A 7,694-nucleotide genomic window follows, 5' to 3' on the forward strand; every position below is an offset into this window, starting at 1 on the left:
CGCCTATATAGCCGTAGGCGCCGGTAGTACCGTAGCCTAGGCTACTATTACCTAGGAGTTGCCTAATGTAGCTAGGCACCTCCGCGGCGTTTAGAGCTGAAGAAACAGGGTGAAGAGAGCTTTAAGCTATCCAGATTAAATGAGGTATAACTCCCTTAGTCCTAGGGGTAGTGGCCTGCTTTATATATCGTTAGAATGGCCTTAATAAGAGCTTTCGAATGTGTCTTGTTTTAGCGTAGAGATCGATAAGCGTTTTTTTCTAATATTCGAGCTTCTTTAATAGTCGCTTCGTTCGCTAGTTACGCGTACTAAGGTAGACTAGATCGCCGACCTCGTATCGTAGTATAATCGTACGGTAACCGTTAGTATAATCTATCTAGCTTACTTATACTATTTCTATTAAATCCCGAAGTCTATATCTTAGGTTAGTTATACGGCGAGCGAATACCTTAGTAGATTATACGTCGAGCCGTTACTTATATAGTAGTAATACTTATAGTAGGTTAAGTTTAGTATTAGCGTATCGTAGGTTCTTACCGATATTTACTATAAACGGGCTTACTCCTATAGTCTTAGAGACGTAGTCGTTAGCGGTAAACTCTACGAGAGGTAACTAATCTAGCTAATTGTCCTATATATAGCTAATAAATACGCGTAAATATTGTTCTATTATCTTGTTCGTATTCTCGCTTTAACTATCGGTCTCCGGATAGTAACCCGTTAAGATCTTACGTTTAATCTATAGTAGCTTATAGAGCCGCCCCTAAAAGGCGGAGATCTACTAAGGCCCGCGGTCTAATATAATTGTCTTCGGTAGGCCGTAGCGTAAAAAGATGTACTTAATATAGATATAGGCGATATATTCGGCTATTATCTTAAGAATAGGAATATAATGTTACTCCTTCCCTAAGCGGTCCGTAACTATTAGTACGTTCTCGTAGATCTAGCTATCTACCGTATACCTTACTAGGGGTAGATTGACTATAAAGTCTATTACGACATCGTCCTAAGTATCGAGTAGAACTAGTAGCGGTATAAGTAGCCCGTTTTAAGGTTTATTAATACTACGGCTATTACGGTATATCTAATAGGCGCGTACGAAGGACCTAATAAAACGAGTTATTCGAGGCTATATATAGTACCGTAATACTAATCTACTCGTAGTAGTCTTTCCTAGGTGTCCTACTACTAGCGTATTATAGAAGGCTTTAATAATACGTATATAGATAGTATTCTCTTTATCGTCTATAGGCGGGATAAAAAGGCTATGTCCGCTATATCGGTTCTTACTATAGATTATACTATCGATTAGTATTATATGTTTATCGTCGATCTTAATCTTACGAAGGAGCTTAACGGGTTCACCGGCTACTAGCTAAGTCGTAGCCTCTATCGTATCTTCTTATTTATATAACTTACTAATGTCGGTAGCTAGTTATTAATCTACGACTACTCCTACTTCTAAGGCAGACAGTCGGAGAATCGTACTTTTAGAGACTAAAAGGAAGTACTCTAGTTTTAGTAGGATCCGGTCCTATTAGGTATACCTCGGGTCGGACTTGTCTTATAGAATTATATCCTAGGAGCGTCGTATAAGACTATCTAGCTTTGCCCCTTATACGACTAGTCTATATACGATCTTAAAGAAGAATTATGATAGGAACTCGGCCTATCTCGCTTGTCGACGATTTAGCTATTTCGAACTTATAAAGTACTCGAGGTTCTTATAGTCGCTATATACGAGTATAGGGCGGCCGCTCGGGTCTTATAGGTTTTCGAAGTCGGATTCTTTATCGATATTACCTACTATAAGCTTAGGTCTCTATTCTTCGAAAGCTTTGATAATAGTAAGTAGCTCCTTATTATAGATGTCGTAATTATATTCTTACGGGCTTATTTTATTAGATAAGTATATAATAGGTCTTAAGATGTTATCCTTATCGTATTAAGACAGTACCGCCGTAGTGACGAAGTCGCTAGTATCTGTTTTAAGGACGGTTCTACGCCCTAGAATGAACATTATAAGGACAGTACCCTCTATATCGGTAAACGCTTACTTTAGCCTATCGAAGGCCTTTTAATACTCTTCGGTCTACTACTAAGGTATGTCTTTCTTAGTTAGCTTTACTATAGGTAGTACTATCTTGCTATAGTCCTTAAAAAAGCGCCGATAAAAGCCGGAGAAGCTATTAAACGTAATGATATCTTTAATATTAGCCGGTATACCCTATTCTCGTATCGCTTATACCTTAGCCGGATCTATTAAGACTCCGTTCTTGCTAATAATAAGAACTGAGTACTTAGTATATTAGGTATAAAACTCGTACTTAGTAATATCGAGTTATAGGCCGGCCTCGCCGTATTTCTAGAGCACCTTCTTTATATATTCGATATATTCTTCTAAGGTGTCACTAAATATTAAGATTTTATCGAGGTATACCGAGGCGAAATTATCTATAAACTCCCTTAGAGTATTATTAATATAAGACTAAAACGTCCCTAGGGCGTTATATAGACCAAACGGTAATATAAGGCATTTGAACTACTTATATCTTATAGTAAAAGCTATTAGCTATTCTAAGCCTTTAGTAATCCCTATACGATTAAAGGCTATAATAACATCGAGTTTAGTAAAGTACTTCTTTCCTACAATACGGTTAAGGGTATCCTATATAAGGGGAATTGGATATCTTGACTTACTAGTACGTTCGTTTATACTACAATAGTCGATATATACTCGTAGGCCTCTACCGGGTTTCTTAACGATAAGGACTAGTAAAGAGGTATCTACTCTACCTTAGTATCGGCGTATACCCTTCTAGGTAAGCTGTTCGTTGACCTAATAGGCGATGATCTTATCTTCTTAGTTTAATATACGGTATAGTCTACTAAATAGAGGAGTCGCGCTAGGTTTAAGCTTAATCTCGTAATCTATACCTAGCCGGTAAGGTAGAAGCTCCTTTACGTCTTACTTTAAGAAGCAATACGCGAAGTCAAAATAGATAGGTAGGAAGTGATCCTTTAGATTAATAACTTCCGCCTTCTTCTCTATAAACCTATCTATATCGGACTACGTATATATCTTATAGGCGGAAAGTGTCGGACTAACGCGTTACGCTACTAGTATAAACGCCGCTAGGTCGACGACGAGAATCACCTGTACGTAGTGTCGGCTACGAACCTCTCGTCTAGCTACGAGAGAGCTAAGTATTCTCACGCTAGAGCGTCGTAGGCGCGACGGGCGCGTAGCGTAGGCGAAGCCGCGGCGAATAGAGGACTACTAGCAAAACGGGTATAAAAACTATCCGACGAGCGTGTACTCGTGTCGGGAGCGAGTCCCTCTTCTTTCTACGTGTAAGAAGGGCGCGGAACCGTGGCCTATACGCTCGACAGGACACCTCTAGTATAAGTGCAGAATTTTTACCTCCGGAGACCGTAAACCGAGCGGGCTAAGCGACGAACATTAGACGAGCGGACTATAGAACAACAACTAAGCGGACTATATAACGGCGTCGAGCGGACTACGAAACAATCTAGTGTTTGCTAGCGGGCAATACGGTAGGTAGGTAGACACGCGACGAAGCCTATAAGGGCCTATTGAACACCCGGTATAGGAACGAGGGTTTTGCCTAAGGCACTGCCTATCCCGCTACACAACGCACCTAGTCTAACATAGTAGATTGCGACGAGGAAAAGACGATAGCCTAAGCAAGGAAAAGACGGCTATTAGGACGGGGAAAAGACGTATAATACAAGTGGATTAGTTCTGTGATCGGGGAGGATCGAGGGCAGGGTGATAAGGAACTTTATATTAGTTAGTAGGTAGAAACGTAAGGAGTACGCTACCCGGCGTAGTGTGTGCCCCGAGCAAACCTACGAGGCATAGACGGCCGCTTTCTAGAGATAGGCTACGGTAACGCGAAGGGCGTCAAAACCTAGGGCGTAGTGTATACTAGTAGCGACGGCTGACACTATCTATATAGCCCGAGAGGACGGATACGTATGTCGGTTAATAGAGAGCACTAAAGGGCTCAGGCCTATAGAGGTGGATATTGGCTTAAGGAGCAAATAGGGAGGGAGGGCGTAGAGGGAAGCTTTTGCTCCGGGCTAACCTCTCGAAACGAGGCTATACGGTAGTGCTAGATAAGTAGGAAAGCGCGGTTAAGACTTATTACCTTATCTCGTAGCTAGCTTACTAAATACGATTCCTTCCTTACTAACGACCTAGGCAACAATCGCGAGCCAACCTACCCCCCCTTAAAGCACAGTACTACGAGTCTATATTACGGACTAGAAAGAGAAGGAAGAGATAGGAAAGATGACCGGGAGGGAGATAGTCGAGAAGATCGGAGTAAAGGGAATAGTAGGGGTAAGGGCAGATAATAAAGGGGTCAAGCTGTTTATAGCACACGTATAGGATAAGAAGGCCCTCGAAATAAACAAGGAGTAGACACTGAAGATCGGGAGCATAGCGAAAGTCTCCTATTAACAGTATATAGTAATTACGTATAGGGTCCTACGAACCTTTAATATATAAAGGGATACACCAAACCTCTAGAGGCAAAACTAGGTAATAGCACTAGGACTATAGATCACAAAGACAGCGTAGGTCAAGAAGAAGATAGAGGAGGGTAAGAGGGCCTCCTCGCTGATCTTATAGGTTGTAATACTAGAGTAAGCGAACAAGGTCTTAGACCAAGGGTTGTACTAGGACTTTGAGAGGCTAGATATAGAAATCTATTAGAGCAACTATAGAATCCTTTAATGTTTCAACTGTCAACAGTACGGACATATTGCCCTAAAGTGTAGCAAAGCCACACTAGTCTGCTTACACTATGCTAGTGATCACGCGACCTAAGAGTGCTAAAAACGGAAGGAGGATATAAGATGCGTAGTATGTAGGAGAAAACACCCGGCATAGTCAAACTAATGCCTAGTTAGACTATCAGCCTAGTAGAGAGCGCGGGAAGCAAGGGTAACAACACTAACTAGGTTCCTAGTAGGTGAACAGAAACAACTAGAGAGAACCACCCACCCGAATAAGAGACCCCGGCCACAAGAGGAGCTATAAATAGTACTAGTAATAGGGAGACTAACGTTCTTATACAAGGCAGCGCAGAGCAATGGACAAATGAGAATTAACCAAATGATAGGGAGCCAACCCTAAAGGGAAGAACAGGAGGAGGGACGGGAAAACCAATAGCAAGACTAATAGCAAGACTAAACGGACCTAGACACAAACATGTCCTGATGCCTTACACTAATAGACTATTAATCATTTAGTATAATGTGAACAGAAGCAAAGACAAGGTCTAAAGGAGCTTTCTACAAGCCTTAGACCCGGAGGAACACCACATTATAGCAATATAGGAACTATAGATCAACCTATACTCTAGGATTCTATCAACTGTGCGAGACCCGAGATACCACGTAGTAATAAACAGAACCGAGGGAGTCCCACGAACTTGTATCTATGTCAGTAAGAAGGTACTAGTAGAGGACTAGTAGGCCTGGCCGAGAACCGATAGGGATATCACTATAGTACAGCTCAAAACAACTTAAGGCTAAGTCCTAATCTATAGCGTATATAACCCACCTCTAGAGTCCAGAAGCAGCACACAACTACATACGCTAGGAAGGCTCCCGGAAGCAATGGACCAACAAAACCACAACATCGTAATAGGAGATTTCAACCTCTATTACCTAAAGTAGGGATCGGACTTCACCCTAGTACACTACTTCTTAGTAGGGAGGCTCATTAGTCAGATAGAAACAGCCCAAATGGACTTGATCACGCCAAAGGGAACAGAAACTTGGGCTAGAAACAACAGTTCTAGCACGCTAGACCTATACTTTATGTCCTACGCCTTAACACGACGGGTAGAAAGCTGTATAGTCAATGACTAACTAGAGTCCTTATTAGACTACTATCCAATCCAAACCGACATCTAACTCATAGTTAAGGAGGAGAGGGAACCTAAGAGGAGGCTCTGCTAGAAGCAGGCCGAGTGGACACTAGTATAGTAGCGGCTAGAAGGCGAACTAGAATAGGTGAACATTGATAATATACATATAACGGAGGGGATTGACCAAGCAGTAGAGCAGCTAATAGAAGCTATATAAAGGGCAGCCTAGGCCTATATACCTAAGAAGAGATGGTCGCTATACTAGAAGCTATACTAGACACTAGAGTGCATAGCCAAAGTCAAGGAGGCAAGGAGAGTAAGAAGGAGATAGGAGCAACGACGCACCTAAGTAAACTAGGAAGCCTATAACAACGCGTACAAAGTAAAGAAGGCGTAGATCAGAAGAGACAAGACGTAGGAGTAGAGGTCAACTATAGGGATGATTATAGAACACCCGGAACAAATCTGGAGACTAGCAGAATAGGCTAGGAAACTAGACGAGGAACGAAACTCCCCGCCCTAGTTTCCCTTAATATAGGACTAAGACGGGGAAACGCAAACCACTCCGATAGGGAAAGCGAAAGTATTCGTAGACCACTTCTTCGGGACTTAGGTAGAGGCAGACCTAAGCAACATCCTAGGAACATATATTCCTCCGCTAAGGGAGGCTAACTAGCAAGTGTCTACTATAGAGATCGGAAACATTATTAAGAAACTGAAGGGCAACAAAGCCCTAGGCCTAGACAAGATCCCTAACTGTTACCTAAAAGCTAGTAGTAGCCTTATTACTCCAGTACTTACGCCAATCTTTACCTAGTGTATAAAGTAGGGGTATTACCTAAAGGCCTTTAGGCAATCACTGACTTACGTCCTAAGGAAACCCTAAAAGGAAGACTATACTAAGTTGAAGTCATATAGACCAATTGCGTTACTGAACATACTAGGGAAGCTCCTAGAGAAGGTCGTGGCTATAAGGCTCACCGGAATAGTAGAAGAACATAACCTCCTCCCGGTAACGTAAATAGGGGGGAGACAAAAGAGATCTACCCTTATAGCAGTCGAACTGATCATAGAGCAAATCAGACATATCTGGCACTATAGCAACAACAAGGTAGCCTTACTACTTTTACTAGACATATTAGGGGCTTTCGACAATATGTCCTACGTAAGGCTCCTACACATCCTTAGAACAAAAAGCATCCTAGTCTAGATAGTACACTTTGTGTAGTCATTCCTTAAGGACAGAACAACTCAGATCCTCCTAGGGTCCTTTAAAGCCCCGTAGACCCCAATTGCGAACACGGGCATCCTATAGGGCTCTACACTCTCCCTAATTCTGTTCCTCCTCTTTATAGCCGACCTGACCCTACTCCTAGAAACAGTAAACACCTCAGCATCGGGGTTCGTAGATAACACAAATATCCTAGCGTAGTCGGGGTCTATAGAGGAAAACTACGCACTCCTAGAGGAGAGACATAGACAATGCGAAAAGTAGGCAAGAGAGCATAGGGCAAAATTCGTACCGGACAAGTACCAACTTATCTATTTTAGTAAGGCAAAGACAAAACACAACTTAGTAGTACTAGTAAAAATCCAGGGGTTCGAGACCTATCCTACAAGGGAACTTAGAGTCCTTAGGATATAGCTAGACCCGAAACTTAGCTAGGGACTACAAGTGAAGAAGGCGTAAGCGAGAGCGGACACTAATAGACAATTAATCGAGAGACTTACTACGTCAACCTAGGGAGCGACCTTTACAAAGGCCCAGACTATGTACAAGGCCATTGT

This window comes from Fulvia fulva, chromosome 3, assembly GCF_020509005.1.
Source record: "Fulvia fulva chromosome 3, complete sequence".
Classification (NCBI taxonomy): domain Eukaryota; kingdom Fungi; phylum Ascomycota; class Dothideomycetes; order Mycosphaerellales; family Mycosphaerellaceae; genus Fulvia; species Fulvia fulva.